We start from the raw sequence: 19656 nt of genomic DNA on the forward strand, positions 1-19656 counted from the left end.
TGAAATTGGAGCTGTAGGTAGAGAACTGTGAAATGGGCTCGGGCGTGGTGCGGCGCCGAAATGGGCTCGGGCGCATGCGTTACTTTTCTTAAAGGGGCTGAGGTACTGTGTAACTCTGAAATGGGCTTGATGAGTGGATAACATGTGTGTAATATGTGAGGGTTTTTTTATTCTGTTGTCCTTCTCTTTCCCTGACCCTTTGTGGTGCTCTCTACTCTTTTTATTCATGTCTTCTCTCTCTCTCCAACCTCCTGTGCTTTTCATAGTCTCTCTCTATCTCTTGTCATTATTATCATCTGACGCTCTGTGTTACTTTGTCCCATCATATCATGTTGTATGTTTCTCCTGCTTTTTTCTTCATCTGTCCAGATCCCTGTCCCTTGTTTCTTCTATTGCTGTCCCTCTGCCTTGCTTCCTCTTGCCATCTTTTCTGTATTTCTCTCTGTTCCCTTCCTTCTTCCATCCTTTCTAACTGTATCCCCCTCTCCAGCTAGCTGTCCCTTCTCTTTTCTCTCTTCCTCCATGTCTCTCTCACAGCCTATCAATCACAGTTGTTTTTTCCTCCAGTGCTGTCCTGCTCTGTCCTTGTTTCTCACTCTCGTTCTGTCATGCTCCCTGTGTCTTTTTGGAACTCCTCCATCTCTGTCCTGTAGCCTATCACTATTTTTTTCTTCTGCCATCCCTTTGTCCTTCTTCCAGTCTTTGTGTCTCCCTCCCTTTGTTCTCCCTCCCTTCCTTTTTTTCCTTTCTTGCTACATCTCTGTTCTGTACCACAAAAGCACGGAGGGTGTTTAGTAACAGAGAAGAAGGATATAGGCAAGGACAAAGAAAATGAATGGCTGTTATTCGGGAAGAAAGGGGAAGAGGGCCTAGACGAGACTTGCCCCGACTGGCCAAGGATCAATGCGCTTTGTGTAAGAAATTCAGTCATTGGTAGAGGGAATGCCCAGGGAACAAGGAGCATCAGAGGGCTCAAACAGGAAGAACAGTAGCCTCTGTGAAGGGAGACTGACGAGAACCTGGGGAATCTACCCTAGCGGATCCACTGGTTATAATTAAGCTAGGGAAAACAGAACAAGAGGTAGAATTTTTGGTAGATACAGGAACAACATACTCGGTTTTGAATCAGGCTTTGATGCCCCGGGGAATGATTATGTCACGGTGAAAGGAGCGACTGGCCAAAGTGAAAAGGCATAGTTTTGTAAACCTTTAGAATATAAATTAGGAAAACAGTGGGGCATTCATAAATTTTTATATATGCCGAACTCCCCAAAGGCACTTTTGGGAAGGGACTTGTTGGAACCATTGGGAGCAAAAATTGTATTCAAGAAGGGAGAAATTACTCTGGAGGTAAAAGATCAGCAAAATATTCAAATATTGAGCCTAACCTTAACCAGTCTCCCCCTAGAAGGAAGCATTAATGAGGACATCTTAAAGCAAGTGTACCCAGGGGTATGGGCTACCGATGCACCTGGAAGAGCGGAAAGTGCTCCACCTGTTGAAGTTAGGATCAAGGAAGGCCAAAAGCTGGTAAGAATTAAACAATATCCCCTAAAGAAGAAAGACAGAGAAGGAATCCGGCCGGTGATAGAAAAATTTTTGCAGTTGGGACTATTAAAAGAGTGTGAGTCTGAATTCAATCCCCCTATATTACCTGTTCGGAAGCCCGATGGGTCATATTGGGTGGTCCAAGACTTATGGGCGGTGAATAAGATAACTGAAGATCTTTACCCGGTAGCGGCCAACCCATATACCCTGTTAAGTGTACTAACACCTGAATTGACTTGGTTTAGTGTTTTAGATTTGAAGGATGCTTTCGTTTGCCTCCCTCTCCATGAAGCCAGGCAAAACTTACTTGCATTTGAATGGGAAAACCCCAAGAGCGGTCGAAAGACCCAGCTCACTTGGACGGCCTTGCCACAAGGATTTAAGAATAGGCCTACCGTTTTTGGCAATCGGTTTGCGAAAGACTTGGAATCCTGGGAAACCCCGTCTGAGGAGGGGAAGCTGTTGCAGTATGTGGATGATATCCCGATCGCCACCAAAACAGAGAAAGATTGTACGACGTGGGCGGTGAGTCTGTTGAATTTCCTGGGACTTCAGGGGTACCGGGTATCCAAGAAAAAGGCACAGGTAATGCAAGGCAAAGTGAATTATTTGGGCTATGAAATTAGTGCGGGACAAAGACCTTTGGGACAGGCCCGTAAAGAGGCAATATGTCAAACTGGGAGACCTCAGACAGTAGAAGAGTTATGGACTTTTCTGGGAATGACAGGGTGGTGTCGATTGTGGATCTATAATTACGGATTGCTTGTTAAACCACTGTATGCGTTGACAGCCACTAAGCAGAAACACCTTGAGTGGAATAAGGAGACCGAACGAGCCTTTGAGCTACCGAAAAAGGCTTTGATGTCGGCCCTGGCCTTAGGACTCCCAGATGCGAGTAAGCCGTTTCTTCTTTGCTCCCATGAGAAGCAGGGCATTGCCCTGGGAATATTAGCGCAAAACCTGGGCCCGTATCGATGGGCAGTTGCCCACCTCTTTAAGCAGTTAGACACGACTGCAAAAGGTTGGCCTGGATGCCTGCGGGCGGTTGCGGCTGTGATACTAAATACACAGGAAGCCCGAAAGTTTACTCTGGGCCAGAAGATGACTGTTCTGGTGTCTCACGCAGTATCAGCAGTACCGGAAGCAAAAGGCGGACACTGGCTCTCTCCACAAAGATTCCTGAGATATCAAGCTATATTGGTAGCGCGGGATGACGTGGAGATTGTAGTCGCTAACATTGTCAACCCAGCTTCTTTTCTCAGCAGGAACACAGGAGAACCGGTACATCGTGACCGTTTGGAATCCATCAAAGCAACATACGCCAGTCGCCCAGACCTGAAAGACGGCCCCATGGAAAACGGGGAAACTCGCTTCACAGATGGAAGCAGTTACGTCCTAAACAGTAATCGACACGCGTGATATGCCGTCACCGCCAGCCAAGAGGTAATAGAATCGGGGACTTTGCCCACGAACACCTCCGCACAGAAGGCAGAAATAATTGCTCTAACCCGCGCCCTGGAATTGGCCCAGGGCAAAGTTGTGAACATTTATACAGACTCAAAATATGCCTTTGGAGTTGTACACGCACGTGGAGCAATTTGGAAGGAGAGAGGACTAGTGAGTTCTCAAGGGAAAAATATCAAACACGCAGAAGAAATTCTGAAGTTACTGGAAGCTGTCCAGCTCCCTAAGAAAGTGGCAATTATGCATATTAAGGCACACCAGAAAGCGAGCTCAGATTTGGAAAAAGGGAACGAGCTGGCGGACAGAGAGGCAAAACAAGTGGCCAAAACACAGGTAAAAACAGAAGGGGCCTTAATTCCTGATAGGTGGATTTCCCTAGAAGGTAAGCCAGAATACACTAAGGAAGATCAAAAGCTCATTACAGGTTTAGAAGGGTCATATAATGAAGAGGGGTGGGCTCATACCCCACAGGGAAAGCTAATCGTTCCCTCTTGCTTATTATGGCATTTGATAGGGGAGGAACATAGGAAAAGACATTGGGGAACAGAAGCTCTGTATAATCATTTGATAGGAGAAATTGCGGCTAGGAATTTATACACCACGGTGAGACAGTGTGATCGCACAACAGTGTGATCTTTGCCTCCAGACTAATCCTAAGAGCACCCCCAAGCTGGAAATGGGCCAGACTGGAAAAGGGAATGGGCCTGGACAACAACGGCAAATTGCTAATGTTTATTCATTACTAAAACACACCCACTTGTGATTTGCAGCTATGCGTGTTCCGTAGCTTTCTCATGGGAACTTCTTCAAAAGTTACTTATGAAGTTATGCCAAGGTCACACCGTCCCTGTTTTTCTCCTGATATCAGCAAAGCCAGCTATTTTCGGCCAAGGCCTAGTCTTGCTGCTCAAACTGACGTTCTTTCACACAGAACTCTGCTCGCACAACTTTTCTATAGACCCATGTCCTTTTTCATGAAGCCAGTTCCCAACAATTCCCCCTTTTTCTTTTTGTGCGATTAGAGCTTGGTGTGTCAGCTCTGAGACTCCTTTCATCATGTACCCATACGCAATTCTAACTATTACACAGATTAATATCAATATACGCAACCATCATAAGGCTTCCTTAATCAATGACATTACCCATAGTGTTATCCCGCCGAATATTGACTGTAACACTCCATCAAACCAACTAGTTACTTGCTGGATCTTTGTGTATGTTTCTTCAGCCAATCTATTTGTTTGTGTATAGATTGAGGTAAAATTTTAACACCTGCTGTATTGCGCTTTGCAAAGATCTGTGAACACAATTAATTAACACAGTAAAAACAACATTATACCTAATAAAATACATAAGCACACAAAAAGAGGTTTGATTAATAGCTTTAGCTCGTTACACCCAAACATTCTTACTGTCCCATGGCGTTAACCGATGTGGATCAATCACCGGTGTCACTGTCATGCTGCTTACTACAGTCAGTGTGTTCCATATCAATCTCAGCATAAGGTTTCAAATTTATGGGTAAATCAGGAACATATCTGCCAGACATGGATGATGTGATGGGTTTTTTTTGTTGTGTTTTTTTTTGTTTGTTTTTTTTTTTGTCCAATTGCTGCCAAGGCTTGCCATCCCGGTGCACTTAGTTGTCTTGTAGAAGTTAAGGTACCGCTGCCCCACAATAAATCCAGCAGCGGCTGTAAGTCTGTATTTGTAATACCACAACAATGTTGAATCCACTGTAGGTCTCCGTTTAAATCTTTCTCCCTCTTTTTGTTTTTGAGCAATCCAGGCTTGCTTAATAACTGGGGATGCCATTTTCCTTAATAAGCTGAACAAGGTAAAACTATTACAATAGCTAAAATCACAGTAACTACAATAATGCCCATAATTCTTTGAGCCAACCCGTTACCCCTAATGACCCAGACCATGAGGAAAATGAACCATCTATACATTCTTGTGCCATCTTGCTCCACGAACTCAGCCCAGCAATCGGTAGGTGCCAGCTTTCCATGGGCGTCCCCACAGAGGCAACGATGGCCTCTCCATACACCAGCCCGATGCTCTTCGGAAAATCCCAGTATTTATACATTTGCAGAGGAACGGGTTTTAGCACACGTGGCCAGCGGGTGCCAAAAGTCCACCTCGGTTGCAATCTATGACGCATGCGCTAGCTGGCCAGGCACGCTGCACGAGTCATAGCCATCTTGTCTATTGGTTCGTGGGCTTTACGATACAGTTGCGATGCACAGAGAATCTTGACCTGTTATGTTAGCCAAGGTGACCTATACATTAGTTTTCGGCTGAGGTGGTATTCATATTGCCACATCATCTATGATGCTCCAGATGATGATGGTCATGCAAATCGAACAGGAGTCCATCGTGGGCCTGTATCTGTGGAAACACAATCAACCTCGTTCCCAGGTTATTAATGGAAATAGACCTTACCCCTAATTTTGGCTTTAACTAACTTTTACCCCACACTGTCTTCCCGTAATCACACTATGTTTAATCAAATTATGCTTAACACACTTTTTACCTAATGCAGGTTCTATATACAATAAGGCACGCTGTTCTGAAAACCTCTCTGAAGGACTCCGTGTCCACTAGTAATACTCTATTAGTTAGAATCTGTCAGATCAGTGGCTCCAGCACCCGCCGGTGCCGTGCCAGTTGCCATTGGAACAATTCCGGGTCCAGCATCAGTGCGAAGCCATGGCTTGTCCCACTTAGCCAGGATCTCCCAGTAAGTTTTACTTCTGCTGATCTGCACCATTTCCCGGATTCTGGGTCCTTACACATTACCATGATTCCTGTACTTTGTTGCGTCCTTTCTGCCTGTAAAAGAACATGATGCACTACCATTGGTGGGTCTTTGTGATCACCTGTCAATCTAAGATAATTTAGCACAAATAAGGCTTTGGCCAATCGTTCCTCTGGGAGTAAGCCCTGGGTTCCCCCCTTTTGTTTTTGCAGCATGTTCTTTTAGGGTTTGGTTGGCCCATTCAACAATAGCCTGTCCTGTGGGAAGATGTGGAATACCGGTACCGTGGTGAATTCCCCACAAATTACAAAATCGAGCAAATCGTGTAGAACCATAGGCTGGGCCGTTGTCCGTCTTAATTTCTTTAGGCACACCCAGTACTGCAAAAGAAGCGTGAAGATGTCATTCACTATGTAAGGCCTTTTCTCCAGTTCGTGCCATGGCCCACATGGCAGCAGGATAGGTATCAATACACACGTGCACAGAACGCTTTGCACCAAACCACATGACATGGGTGAAATCCATTTGCCACAACTGCAATGGCAAAAGACCTCGTCGGTTAACCCCACAGCCCAAGCCGAGCCCTTCCTTTTGACAATCGGGGCATGCTTTAAAGATACCTTGGGCGTCAGTAAGTGGTAAGTCAAATTGCTTTGTTAACATCCTAGCGGGTTGGTGCAAGAACGCATATGATTGCTGTGCTTTGTTGAAAACGATTCCCTGGAGGAGGCTCCCGTGGCGCTGCAACCAATTGGTTAGCTCTGTCATTTCCTGTTTCTTATCTGCACAGTGTTCTCATACCCAAGAGTTCTACCAGAGGGGTCATATCGCCATTAGTGATACCGCAAAGATTCTGCACCCACTGGCTATCTCCCACAAGCTTCTGGACATCATGTAATGTTGAAATTTCTCATGTTATTTGAACCTTCTGAGGTTTAACATTGCTAGCACCTATGTGCCACCCCAAACACTTCCAAGGTGCTGCCTTTTGCACCTTTTCAGGAGTAATTATTACTCCGCGATGGCTTAAGATGTCCTGCAATTGAGTTAAAATTTCATCCTGTGGCAAGTTACTGAGGAAACTGCTTTCTTACAGGCTCTGATGCCCAGGCCACATACGCGATCTTGTATGTATTTGTAGATGGAGTTTTAGTATTTCTGAAGAAAGCAGAAGGGCCATGAGGCACAGTGCCCTTCAGGGTTTGGGATGCCTTTCCTCATTGCCCACAGAATGCCATGTTGTCCCAAGAATCTTTGCAGCTTGTGGCAGGCCCCTCGTAGATTACAAGCCTTGGGACTTGAGTTTATTTTGTGGGCATGGAGCAGAGCTCAGAGTCTCTGGGGAGCTGTAGGTTAGGAGGTTCCCCCAGAGTGGAATTGCTGTTGCCGATGATCCCAGATGAGTTTACCTACTGTGGATTACCTAGGTGGAGCCCCTGGTGAAGGTAAACCTCATGCATGACCCCCCCCAGCCTGTGCATGTTCTTGTGCATGTATCTTACCACCGCGAATTATCCATCTAACCCACCTTTCCTGCAAGTTTTTTCCCATGCTGATGGGTGGGGGTGTCACCCCTTCCCCCCACCCACCGTGTATCCCTGAAGTTCCATGTTTTCTTGGTGTTATTTGTGGTTGCTGCCCCCCCCTCCCGGCAAAGTGTGGGGGTGTGGCTTCAGATGACCTTTTCCTGCATGACTGCAGGAGGTGTCGTTGTCCCCCTGCCCTTCTGGGGAATGGCTGCTGCGTCTTTCACCCATGTATTTCCATGGGGTTTTGTGGTGTCTTTTGTGCTTTGGGGTTCTTGTACCTTGGTTAAAGGAGTCAGCTGGAGACATGCTCAGGGGGACTCTGAATCATTGGCTATTCACAGGAAAGAATTTGTTTTGGAACCAGAGATATTTTGGAGATGGAATTCTTGAGGGATGGAATTCTGCTTTTTGATTCATTCCGATCCAGAAGGTAGTTCTGGTAGGAGTAAGGTGGTATGCACAGCCTTGCTAGAAATGAAGCATAAACCCAGAGCGTTTTGGCTTTTTTATAGGAAACTGAAGCACATCAATTTTGGTAACAACAACAATGTCATTGCATTTAATGAGCTAGTTTACTACCTAGTTTGGAAGGGGATCTATCGTTTTCTATCTAGGCCCCAGACAAATTAAGTTGAAATCTCTACCTGGTCCCATTGCTGATGCAATAGGTGTAGCTGTAGCACAGGAGCAGGTATCATCGTTGTCAGTAAGGGTCACTTTCTCTGTTCAGGGTCTTATTTGCTGTAAATTTAAGGCAGGTGAGAACAGTGCTGCTGCTCCTCCAGCTGACTTTATAGCTGCTGGTGGTTTGCCCTTCCCCTTCCCCAGGTGATTGTGCTAAGGGTGGTGGGCGGGGGCTCGGGGGTATTTGAGCCACAGCCTCTGCTGAGGGAGCTCATTGTGCTCCTGGGTTTCTCTGGTGTTGGTGCTCAGCTCTTCCTTGAGTGCTTTGCAGCTTTTGAGCTGGCTCAGCCCTTTGGGAAGAGGTGTCTGCCTGAGGTAAGAGCTTCAGGACCAGTCAAGGTTCAGCAGCATGTGTGGTAGAAAGTAACACTTTGTCCTGGGTTCAGCTGGGATAGAGTTAATTTTTACAGGAACCTGGGACGTGGGGGGCATAGCTGGGGCAGCTGACCTGAACTAGCCAAGGAGCTATTCCATACCATGTGACATCATGCTCAGTATATAAATGGGGATCGGGCCTGGGGAGTGCTCGACTTTTGGTGGGGGAAGTGGTGGAGCGTCGGGTTCCGGGTGGTGAGCAGTTGCACTGTGCATCACTCTTTTTGTTTACTCTTTCGTTAGTACCGTTGTTGTTGTTGTTACAATTTTGTTTTGTGTTGTCCCAGTAAACTGCCTTTATCTTAACCCTTGAGGTTCCTTTTTTTTTTTCCTTTTCTCTGTCTCCTCCCTATCCCACCGGAGGGGGGCAGGAGGAGTGAGCGAGCGGCTGCGTGGTCCTTTGTTACCGGCTGGGCTGAAACCACGACACACTTGTATGCAGCTTTTTTTTTTTCCCTCCTTTCTTTTTTTCAGGTCAGTAATTTTGTTTTGAGTGTTCTGTTTCTCGAAATGAGCATTCAGTGATAGAGTTAAGTATTCTTTATTGCAGCGCTGGAAGAACGGAGGATCGCTCCTCCAAATGTGCTTTCTGTCTGGGACTAATTGTATAGGTTAAATACCTGCCTTACATACATATTCATAAAATTTCCGAGAAATAATATACATATTCATTGATTTTCCGAGAAGTCATTAGCATATGTAAACGTCCTTTATGCATGCGTGTTGAAGGTCTTCGGTGGTCTTCTGGAGTCCTCTGCTGGTCTTCCATAGTCTTCCTCACTTGTCCGCTGTTTGAACTTTGTTGTACGAGTTTGCGCAGTACGATCCCCTTCTGGGCCCCACAAACAACTTTTCTGCTTATCACCTAGCTTTTGGCTCAGTCACCACAAGAGACAGAACATATTTTCTTATCAAACAGAATACCTCCTCAAAGAGGGCATGTTATTTTGTCTTATATTACAGACACGGGAATCTTGTGCTTTATGTCCTTGGCTTGTCTACGTAAATCAACTTACAGAGGCAGTTGTTAACCTTCTAACAAATTCCTGAGTCTTTTATTTAGCAATACACTGAGTCTAAACATACGTTCTATTTCTACATCTACTAGGCCTAGTGTCAGTCTCTGCATCAGTTCAGGGGTAGAAAGATGGTTAAATAGTATGCATTGTTTGGGGGTTTTTTGTTGTTTGTTTTTTTTTTTTTTTTTTTATTCTTCATACATTGTGTTTTCCTGCAATTCCCAACTTTATTGAGGAAGGAACGTTGGTTTTTTAACAGTTCTGCTGTGTAAGTTGTTGATATCTCTCTTAATGGGACCGATGGTGATATTGTTAAGCAGGGGTTAGGGTGAGCATCTTGTATGTATTTGTATATGGAGTTTTAGTATTTCTGAAGAAAGCAGAAGGGTCGTGAGGCACAGTGCCCTTCAGGGTTTGGGGTGCCTTTCCTCATTGCCCACAGAATGCCGGGCTCGGGCGCGGTGCGGCGCCGAAAAGGGCTCGGGCGCGGTGCGGCGCCGAAAAGGGCTCGGGCGCGGTGCGGCGCCGAAAAGGGCTCGGGCGCGGTGCGGCGCCGAAAAGGGCTCGGGCGCGGTGCGGCGCCGAAAAGGGCTCGGGCGCGGTGCGGCGCCGAAAAGGGCTCGGGCGCGGTGCGGCGCCGAAAAGGGCTCGGGCGCGGTGCGGCGCCGAAAAGGGCTCGGGCGCGGTGCGGCGCCGAAAAGGGCTCGGGCGCGGTGCGGCGCCGAAAAGGGCTCGGGCGCGGTGCGGCGCCGAAAAGGGCTCGGGCGCGGTGCGGCGCCGAAAAGGGCTCGGGCGCGGTGCGGCGCCGAAAAGGGCTCGGGCGCGGTGCGGCGCCGAAAAGGGCTCGGGCGCGGTGCGGCGCCGAAAAGGGCTCGGGCGCGGTGCGGCGCCGAAAAGGGCTCGGGCGCGGTGCGGCGCCGAAAAGGGCTCGGGCGCGGTGCGGCGCCGAAAAGGGCTCGGGCGCGGTGCGGCGCCGAAAAGGGCTCGGGCGCGGTGCGGCGCCGAAAAGGGCTCGGGCGCGGTGCGGCGCCGAAAAGGGCTCGGGCGCGGTGCGCCGCCGAAAAGGGCTCGGGCGCGGTGCGGCGCCGAAAAGGGCTCGGGCGCGGTGCGCCGCCGAAAAGGGCTCGGGCGCGGTGCGCCGCCGAAAAGGGCTCGGGCGCGGTGCGCCGCCGAAAAGGGCTCGGGCGCGGTGCGCCGCCGAAAAGGGCTCGGGCGCGGTGCGCCGCCGAAAAGGGCTCGGGCGCGGTGCGCCGCCGAAAAGGGCTCGGGCGCGGTGCGCCGCCGAAAAGGGCTCGGGCGCGGTGCGCCGCCGAAAAGGGCTCGGGCGCGGTGCGCCGCCGAAAAGGGCTCGGGCGCGGTGCGCCGCCGAAAAGGGCTCGGGCGCGGTGCGCCGCCGAAAAGGGCTCGGGCGCGGTGCGCCGCCGAAAAGGGCTCGGGCGCGGTGCGCCGCCGAAAAGGGCTCGGGCGCGGTGCGCCGCCGAAAAGGGCTCGGGCGCGGTGCTACTTTTCTTAAAGGGGCTGAGGTACTGTGTAACTCTGAAGTGGGCTTGATAGTGGATTATATGTGTGTAATCTGTGAGGGGTTTTTTATTCTGTATTTCACTGTCCCTGTTGTCCTTCCTGTTCTTCTCTTTCCCTGACCCTTTGTGGTGCTCCCTACTCTTTTTATTCATGTCTTCTCTTTCTCTCTCCAATCTCCTGTGCTTTTCATAGTCTCTCTCTATCTCTTGTCATGATTATCGTCTGTCACGCTATCTTACTTCCTGTCCCATCGTATCACGTTGTATCTATTCCTCCTGCTTTTTTCTCCATCTGTCCAGATCCCTCTCCCTTTTTTCTTCTATTGCTGTCCCTCTGCCCTGCTTCCTCTTGCCATCTTTTCTGTATTTCTCTCTGTTTCCTTCCCTCTACCATCCTTTCTAACTGCATCCCCCTCTCAAGCTAGCTGTCCCTTCTCTTTTCTCTCTTCCTCCATATCTCTCTGATAGCCTATCAATCACAGTTGTTTTTTCCTCCAGTGCTGTCCTGTTCTGTCCCTTGTTTCTCATTCTCGTTCTGTCATGCTCCCTGTGTCTTTTTTGAACTCCTCCATCTCTCTCCTGCAGCCTATCACTATTTTTTTCCCTCTGTCATCCCTTTGTCCTTCTTCCAGTCTTTGTGTCTCTCTCCCTTTGTTCTCCCTCCCTTCCTTTTTTTCCTTTCTTGCTACAGTTCTGTTCTGCTCCCTAGAATGGAATCAAACCCAGCCAGTTTTTCACCCAGCAAAGAGTACGCTTGTCTAAGCCTGGAGATGACAGCTTCTCGAGGAGTATGCCCTGAGATACAGTATGAAAGGCCTTGCTGCAGTCAAGGTAGGTAACATCCACAGCCTTTCCCTCATCCACTAGGTGGGCCACCTGGTCATAGAAGGAGATCGTGTTCGTCAAGCAGAACCTATCTTTCATAAACCCACGCTGACCAGGCCAATCCCCTGCTTGCCCCAGACTTGCCACGTGAGCACTCTCAAGGCAATCCATTCCATAATCTTCCCTTGTACCGAGGTCAGGCTGACAGGCCCGTAGTTCCCCGGATCCTCCTTCTGACCCTTCTCGTAAATGGGCATCACACCGGCAAGTCTCCAGTCCTCTGGGACCTCCCCCGTTGACCAGGATCGCCAATAGATGATGGAGAGCAGCTTAGGAAGCACCTCTGCCAGTTCCCTCTGCCCTCTTGGATGGATTCCATCTGGTCCCATAGATTTGTGAGCATCCGGATAGCGTAGTAGTTCACTAACTATTTCCTCCCGGATTAATGGATTAAGGGTTGCGTGTGTGTGTGTGCATATATTCTGCTCTTCGTCCTCACCTTCCAGCTCAGGAGGCAGGAGTACCCTGAGGACAACTGATCTCCCTCTTAAAGACTAAGGCAAAGAAGGCATTAAGTATCTCAGCCTTTTCCTCATCTCTGGTGGCAACGTTCCCTTCTGTATTCCTGAAAGGATAGATATGTTCCTTGGGATTCTTTTGACCGTTAATGTATTTGTAAAAACATTTTTTGTCGTCTCTTATGACAGCGGACAGATTTCGTTCTAGCTGAGCTTTTGTCTTTCTAATTTCCTTTCTCTATGACCTAACAGGATCCCTGCACTCCTCCCAGGTTGCCCGCCCTTTCTTCCAGAGATGATAGATTCGCCTTTTGTTTCCCGACTCCTAGCAAAAGCCCCCTGTTCAGCCAGGCCTGTTGTTTTCCTCAGCGATTCGACATTGCGGCATGGGGGAATAGCCTGGTCCCGAGCTGTTAAGATTTCCTTCTTAAAGAACGTCCGTCCTTCCTGGATCCCTTTGCCCTTCAGAACTGTCTCCCAAGGGACTCTCTCAACCAGTGCCTCAACGAGGCCAAAGTTTGCCCTCTAGAAGTCCAGAGCGCTGGTTTTGCTAACCCCCTTCCTTGCCTCACCAAGAATTGAGAATTCTGTCATTTCACGGTCGCTAAGCCCAAGACGGCCTGTGACCATCACACCTCCCACCAGTCCTTCCCTGTTCATAAACAATAGATCTAGCTAGGCTCCTCCCCTGGTCGGCTCACCTACCGCCTGTGTTGGGAAGTTATCTTCCACACGCTCCAGGAACCTCCTAGACTGTTTACTCTCTGCTGTGGCATATTTCCAGCAGGTGTCTGGACGCTTGAAGTCCCCCACGAGAACAAGGGCATGCGATTCTAAGACTACTGCCAGCCGTTTGTAGAATGATTCATCCGTCACTTCGACCCGGTCGGGCGGTCTGTAACAGACTCCCAGCATAATATCTGCCTTATCGGCCTTCCGTCTCATCCTCACCTATAAGCACTCCGCCTTGTCATCGCACTCGGGTAGCTCTGTACAGTCCAAACCCTGCATAACATAGAGAGCCACCCCGCCACCTCTTCTACCTTGCCTATCCCTTCTGAAGAGCTCGTAGCCATCCGTCGCAGCACTCCGCTCACGGGAGTCGTCCCACTGTGTTTCCGTGATGGGGAGTAAGTCATATGTATCCTGCAGCGTGATGGCTTCCAGCTCCTCCCATTTATCGCCCGTGCTGCGTGCGTTGGCATAGATGCATTCGAGCTGGCCTATCGAATCCGCCCCTAACGTCGGCACATGCTGCCCCCAGGCTCATCTCTGGTGCACCTAGTCTTATCCCTTACCTCCTTCAACCCTAGTTTAAAGCCCTCTCTATGAGCCCCGCCATCTCACGAGCGAGGATTCTTTTACCCCTCTGAGATAGCTGGATATCATCTGTTGCTAGCAAGCCCGGTGCCGTGTAAACCTCCCCGTGATCAAAAAACCCCAAACTCCACTGATGGCACCAGCCTCTGAGCCACGTAATCACCAGGTGTGGTTTCCTGTTCCTTTCAGTGTTTTTCCCTGCCACTAAGGGATTGAGGAAAACACTACCTGTGCTCCTTCCACTAATCGCCCCAGTGCCCTGCCAGTCGCTTGTAGAATGATTCATCCATCTCTTCAACCTGGTCAGGCAGTCTATTACAGACTCTCAGCACAATATCTGCCTTATCGGCCTTCCGTCTCCTCCTCATCCTGTGGGATGGGTCAGGACTGCATATTGGGTCCTCTGTCCCCCTCAGAAGGGAGTTGCCTATGACAATTACCCTCCTTTTTCTTTTTTTTGGGGGCTTTGGGAACGCGTGGGGCTGCCCGACTGAGCCTAGGCGCCTCCCTGGATAGGGCTTCGCCTACACCCTGATCTTCATTGTTCCAGAAGACCCTCAAGTTCCAGAGCCATGCTCCTGTTGCGTAGGGGCAACTGGGAAGGTGAGGGAGACCGGGAGGGGACTCGCCTGCCTCCCCGAGCAGGGACCTGTATCCATTCCCCTGCATCTCTTAGGTCCCCTCCTGCCCGGTGGCGATGGGGCAGGGGAACCTCCGCTTCTCGCGGAGCCTCCATCTGCTGCCTCTGCCCCAGGGATGGTAGGGTGTGGGTCCACCAATCTATCTCCCTCTCGCAGTCCCTGATACTCCTCAACCTTTCCACTTCCTCTTTCAGCTCTGCCACCAGGCTGAGCAGATCATCTACCTGGTCACATCTCACACAAGAGGTGTCCCCGCTGCCCTCCGGCATCAGTGATAGACTCAGGCACTCCCCGCAGCCAGATACCCAGACAGCTGCACATTTACATGGGAGCTCAGCCCGCGTCACCACGTTTTTCCTAGCGATGGCTTTCACCTCAGTGGTAGTGATACCGGGGTCTCCTCCTGAGGACGATGCCCGCCGCTTCAGTAGCCTGCTTGAGCTGGGAGGGGGGGGGCTGCGCCCTGCCCGCATGAACTGCCGCGCAAACTGCCACACTATGGCACACCTTTCTGATGCACCACACCCTGCTTGCCACACTCCTGGTCGCTGGCGCTCCTCAGGGCCATTTAAATCTCCCACGGTTGCCCCTGGCAATGCCCACTCCGCGTCAGCCTCTCTCACGAGAGCTGCCGGCTCTGCATGGTCCCTCTGCTCTTCCCCGGGGCTCCTGGGCCTCGGGAACCTCCCGGTCCGCCTCAATCTAGCGCTTAGCCACCAACTTACCATTGCGTCTGCTGGCCTCGCCATTGACCGATGTGATTTTAATAACTACATTGTTATTGCATTTAATGAGCTAACTTCCCACCTAGTTTAGAGACAGACGTGTCTTTTTCTGTCTACGCCTCAGAAAAATTAAGATTAACTCTTTAGCTGGTCACGTTGCTGATGCAATAGTTGTAGCTGTAGCACGGGCGCAAGTAGTGTCATTTCCTGGGGGGGTTACTTTCTCTGTTCAGGGTCTCATTTGCTGTAAATTTAAGGCAGGTGAGAACAGTGCTGCTGCCCCTCCAGCTGCCTTTATAACTGCTGGTGGTTTGCCCTTCCCCAGGTGATTGTTCTAAGGGTGGTGGGCGGGGGCTCAGGGGTATTTGAGCCACAGCCTCTGCTGAGGGAGCTCATTGTCCTCCTGGGTTTCTCTGGTGTTGGTGCTCAGCTCTTCCTTGAGTACTTTGCAGCTTTTGAGCTGGCTCAGCCCTTTGGGAAGAGGTGTCTGCCTGAGGTAAGAGCTTCAGGACCAGTCAAGGTTCTGCAACATGCGTGGTAGAAAGTAACGTTTGTATACAGCTGCTTTTTTTTTTCCTTTCTTTTTTTTCAGGTCAGTAGTTTTGTTTTGAGTGTTCAGGGGTAGAAAGATGGTTTCATAGTATGCATTGTTTGTTTTGGTTTTTTTTTAATTCTTCATGAGTTGTGTTTCCCTGGAATTCCCAACTTTTTTGAAAATGGAACCTTGTTTTTTTTTTCACCAGTTCTGCTGTGTGCTGTATAAGTTGATGATATCTCTCTTAACAGGACTGATGGTGACATTGTTTAGCAGGGGTTAGGGTGAGTGTCTTGTATGTATTTGTATATGGAGTTTTAGTATTTCTGAAGAAAGCAGAAGGGCCATGAGGCACAGTGCCCTTCAGGTTCTGGGATGCCTCGTTGCCTTTCCTCATTGCCCATGGAATGCCACATTGTCCCAAGAATCTTTGCAGCTGGTGGCAGGCCTCTTGTCGATTACAAGCCTTGGGACTTGACTTTAATCTGTGGACATGAAGCAGAGCTCGGAGTCTCTGGGGAGCTGTAGGTTAGGAGGTGCCCCCAGAATTTGGGATGTGGCTTAGAAGAGCGGCTCCTGAGGAGTAGCCACTGAAGGGGGTTCAGGGTTGCAAATTGAGGGCAGGAGGTGTCAGGAAGCAGTGGGGTTCCTTTCCTGACAGTTGAGGAGGAGAAAAGGGGTTTCTAAATTTTGGAGACTGGTGGGAAAGGGAGGAGGGTTCACCAGCCCTTCTCAGATGAGTTTTGCAGTTGGATTTGGATGTCATAGAATCGTAGAATGGTTTGGGTTGGAAGGCACCATAAAGATTCTCTAGTTCCAAACCCCCCGGTCCCCCCTCCCGGGAGACCTTCCGCGAGACCAGGTTGCTGAAAGCCCCATTTGACCTTGCCTTGAAAGCTACCAGGGAGGGAGCACCTGCAGGTTTTCTGGGCAACGCGTTCCAGTGCCTGGCTACCCCTAGTGAGAAACGTCTTCCTAATGCCTAAACGAAATGTACCCTCTTTAGGACTAAAGCCGTTACCGCCTTGTCCTATTGCTGTACTCCCTTGTAAAACGTCCCTCTGCAGGTTTCTTATAGGCACCCTTTATGTACCGTGAAGTCCGCTATAAGGTCTCCTGCAAAGCTGCATGCCGGTCCGAGAAGGTGAGGCGGTCATCGGCCGGGTCGGTGTTGAATAGCAAGGTATTATGGGCTGCTTGGTTCAGCATTTACCTTCTGTTGTGGAGGTGCTGTGTGGGCTATCTTTGAATTGGATGAGCGTTTGAGGTGAGCTGTGGATTAGTGAGTAGGAGCATGGGGCCGATGTCTTCTCATGTGTGCCATGCTAACTTGGTTTCTCTCAGTACCTTAGGTACCACAAGTGATGACGGCTGCAGGGTCTGACTCTGGAATGAGCGAGGAAGCGAACACGGTGGCACTCGTGAGGAGGGGGGAGTTGGGGAAGCAGTTGGCATTGGCCAGCGGGATGCTTACTCCCTTTTCTGATTTGTTTGTGTGTGTTCATTGCAGATGTTGAAGAGCAATGTGTCCCCTTGAGGAACATCCCAGTTAGCCTGTGTGGTTTTGTGGAGGCTGGATTTGGACCCTCGGCCCTCTGAAAGCTAAATTGAGGGACCAGGCTGGGAGGAAGGGACAAAGCTGGGAATTGCAGGGAGGAGTTTTAAAGTTAGCGCAGGAGAGAGGGCTGTCCCAAAGCAGTTGCCTTTGCGCAGGGAAAGGGAGCGGGTTGCTTTTCAGCACGAGACCCGTGTGTGCCGGGCAGGGCAGTTCCAGCCCATGTCCGTGGTGGCGTGTAGTTTGTGTAGTCTGTCTTGTGCGCTTAGACCTTCCTCAGGTCTCGGTGTCCTTGTCGCACTTTGCGCCGGAGGAGCGAGGCATGCGCTTTGGGTGCTGTCCCTAGGGTTTCGAATGCTCTTGCTCATCGGCCCGGTGCCAATCGTGTGCTTCTTTTCTTGTACTCGGAGCTCTAAAGCATGGATTGGTCTTGGCAGGTTCCGGTTGGTGCTCTTTGGCAGCATTTTTTTGGGCTGCGTTGGCAGCTCTGCTCTCTAGCCGTCTGTTTTCTCGGACTGGGACTTCTTCCCCGCATCCTGACATCCTTAGGTCTCGACACCAGGCTTCTGGCGCATCTGTCGTCTGGGTTTTGACAGTGCTGTCTTGTAACGGGCCGTTCCGTTTGACTCCTCTGGGTCTGCCGTGGAGCCTCCTGGTCTCGCGGTTGCGGCCCTGTAGGTCATCTTGCCCGACGGCGCCTCCCGTCTGGGGGTCATTCTTGCCAAGAGTTTTCTCTCTTGTTGAATCACCTCGTTGGTAGCGTTCCACATGGTGATGTTCTGCACATGGTGTGCTTGGCTTGGAGCTGCTCTGCCCGGGGATGTAGAGTCAGGGGTAGGTGGAACAGCGATAAGAGTCTACGGGTGAAACGTTGATGTGCCTAGACCGTTTAGGTGAGGGTTGTACAGTCATCTCGGCTCGAGTAGCCATCAGCGGGCTGCGCGGACAGCCGTGCCGATAGTGTTTCACGGAGATGATTGGAGCCGTGTGGCAGGGGTTGTTGAGGGGCAGTGAAGCGGATTTGACTCTCTAAGGTGTTAAGACTTGCACGTGATGGGCTCCAAGTTTGGCCCTGTTTTTTTTTTTTGGTTGGTGGGGTGTAGGGTTTAGGGTTACTCCGTGTGGGACCCAGACGATAGAACACCAGTATGATGATTAAAGTCGCCCCTTTATTGAGCTTAGCTGATCATTCTTATACAATTCTCTAAGTTGTTTAGAAGCTTTGATTGGCTGCTGCACGCAAGCATGTGGTGTCCACGCGCACAAGCGTAAGCGGTGATTGGTTACATCGACACTGTCCATGCGTATAAACCTAAGATACAGTTAGTTATACTCACTTTGTACACGCACGTACACACAGGATATAATTGGCGATGTTAGAGCATGCAAAACTTGTCTTAGTCCAATCGGTCGAGATAAGCCCCTGAATTGAGGTTGGCTGTGCCAAGTTCCCTTTATCGTGGAATGTGCACCTGTGTTTTTCTAATTGGGATCTTTCTTCTTCTGTCTTCTTGTTTGTTCTGTTCAGGGCCTTCAAAGGTGTCTGGAACGCTCTTGCAACCATGAGCTACTTTCAGGTCCAGTAACTAAGTTCCATATAAATGAACCCTACAGTGGGGGGGGGGGGGTTGGGGTTTTTGTTTGTTTTTTGTTATGGTTTTTTTTTTTGTTTTTAAATGGCAGGCTGTAGCTGGACTCCAGATGGACTTTGTAGATGGAATCAAGACCTCTGGAGTTGTGAAGCTCTTGCTCTGCATCCAGGTGACTCGTTCAATATGTGTGTGTGGGGTTTTTTCAGATGTGGAGGAACAGGATGCATCCCACCGAGTGATGCAGGAAGGCAGCAGAGCGCTGTAAGGCGGTGGGTCCATGAGTGGACTCTGAAGGAAGATGCGTCCGGTGGCTCTATGAGACTGCTTTGCTTTGCTGTGTTTTGCAGTTTTCTTGCATTGTATTGGTCTGTATTTGCCTTTGCCCTGTGGTGTTTTGTTGTGTATTTGTATCGACTGTCATGTGAGACTGTCTCACATTGCCTGGCCCTGCATTGTGTTTTGTATTGCAGTGCTCTGTACTTGTATGGATTGCCACCTGAGACTGCCTTGCCTTCTATGGTTCTGTATTGGTTTTGTATTGTTTTGGTCTGTACTTGTATTGACTGTCACGTGAGAGTCTCTTGCATTGGCCCTGTTCCGTTTTGTCTGGTATGGCAGTGCTCCGAGTTGTTTTGCCTTGACCGAGGTAAGAGTACTGCCTTGTATGGCATTATATTTGCACGTGAATTACATGGCTCTATGTTCGCGTGTGTCTTGTATGGCATTGTAGAGGCAGCATAGAAGGTTTAATGTCTTTGGGCTCTTTGCATGCAAAGAGTTGAGGGGATCGCAATTGGACTGTAAACTAGCATTGAGTAAGGCAGGAACTGGGCAATGGTGTTCATCTTGTTTATGCAGATGCTTTGTGGCAGGTCTCTAGAACTGGTCAAGGCCTTGAGGTCTGAGTAGCAGCATGATGGGTCTTGGAGCGATCGGTAACTTTGGGAGAGCTCTGTGTTTGTGATGCTCTGTTTTTTTTCAAGTGCCATGGAGGACACTGGCTGTGAGGATGTGTTATTTTTGGAATAGGTGGGAAGCAGGGTAG

Source organism: Accipiter gentilis, chromosome 28 (assembly GCF_929443795.1).
Source record: "Accipiter gentilis chromosome 28, bAccGen1.1, whole genome shotgun sequence".
Classification (NCBI taxonomy): Eukaryota; Metazoa; Chordata; class Aves; order Accipitriformes; family Accipitridae; genus Astur; species Astur gentilis.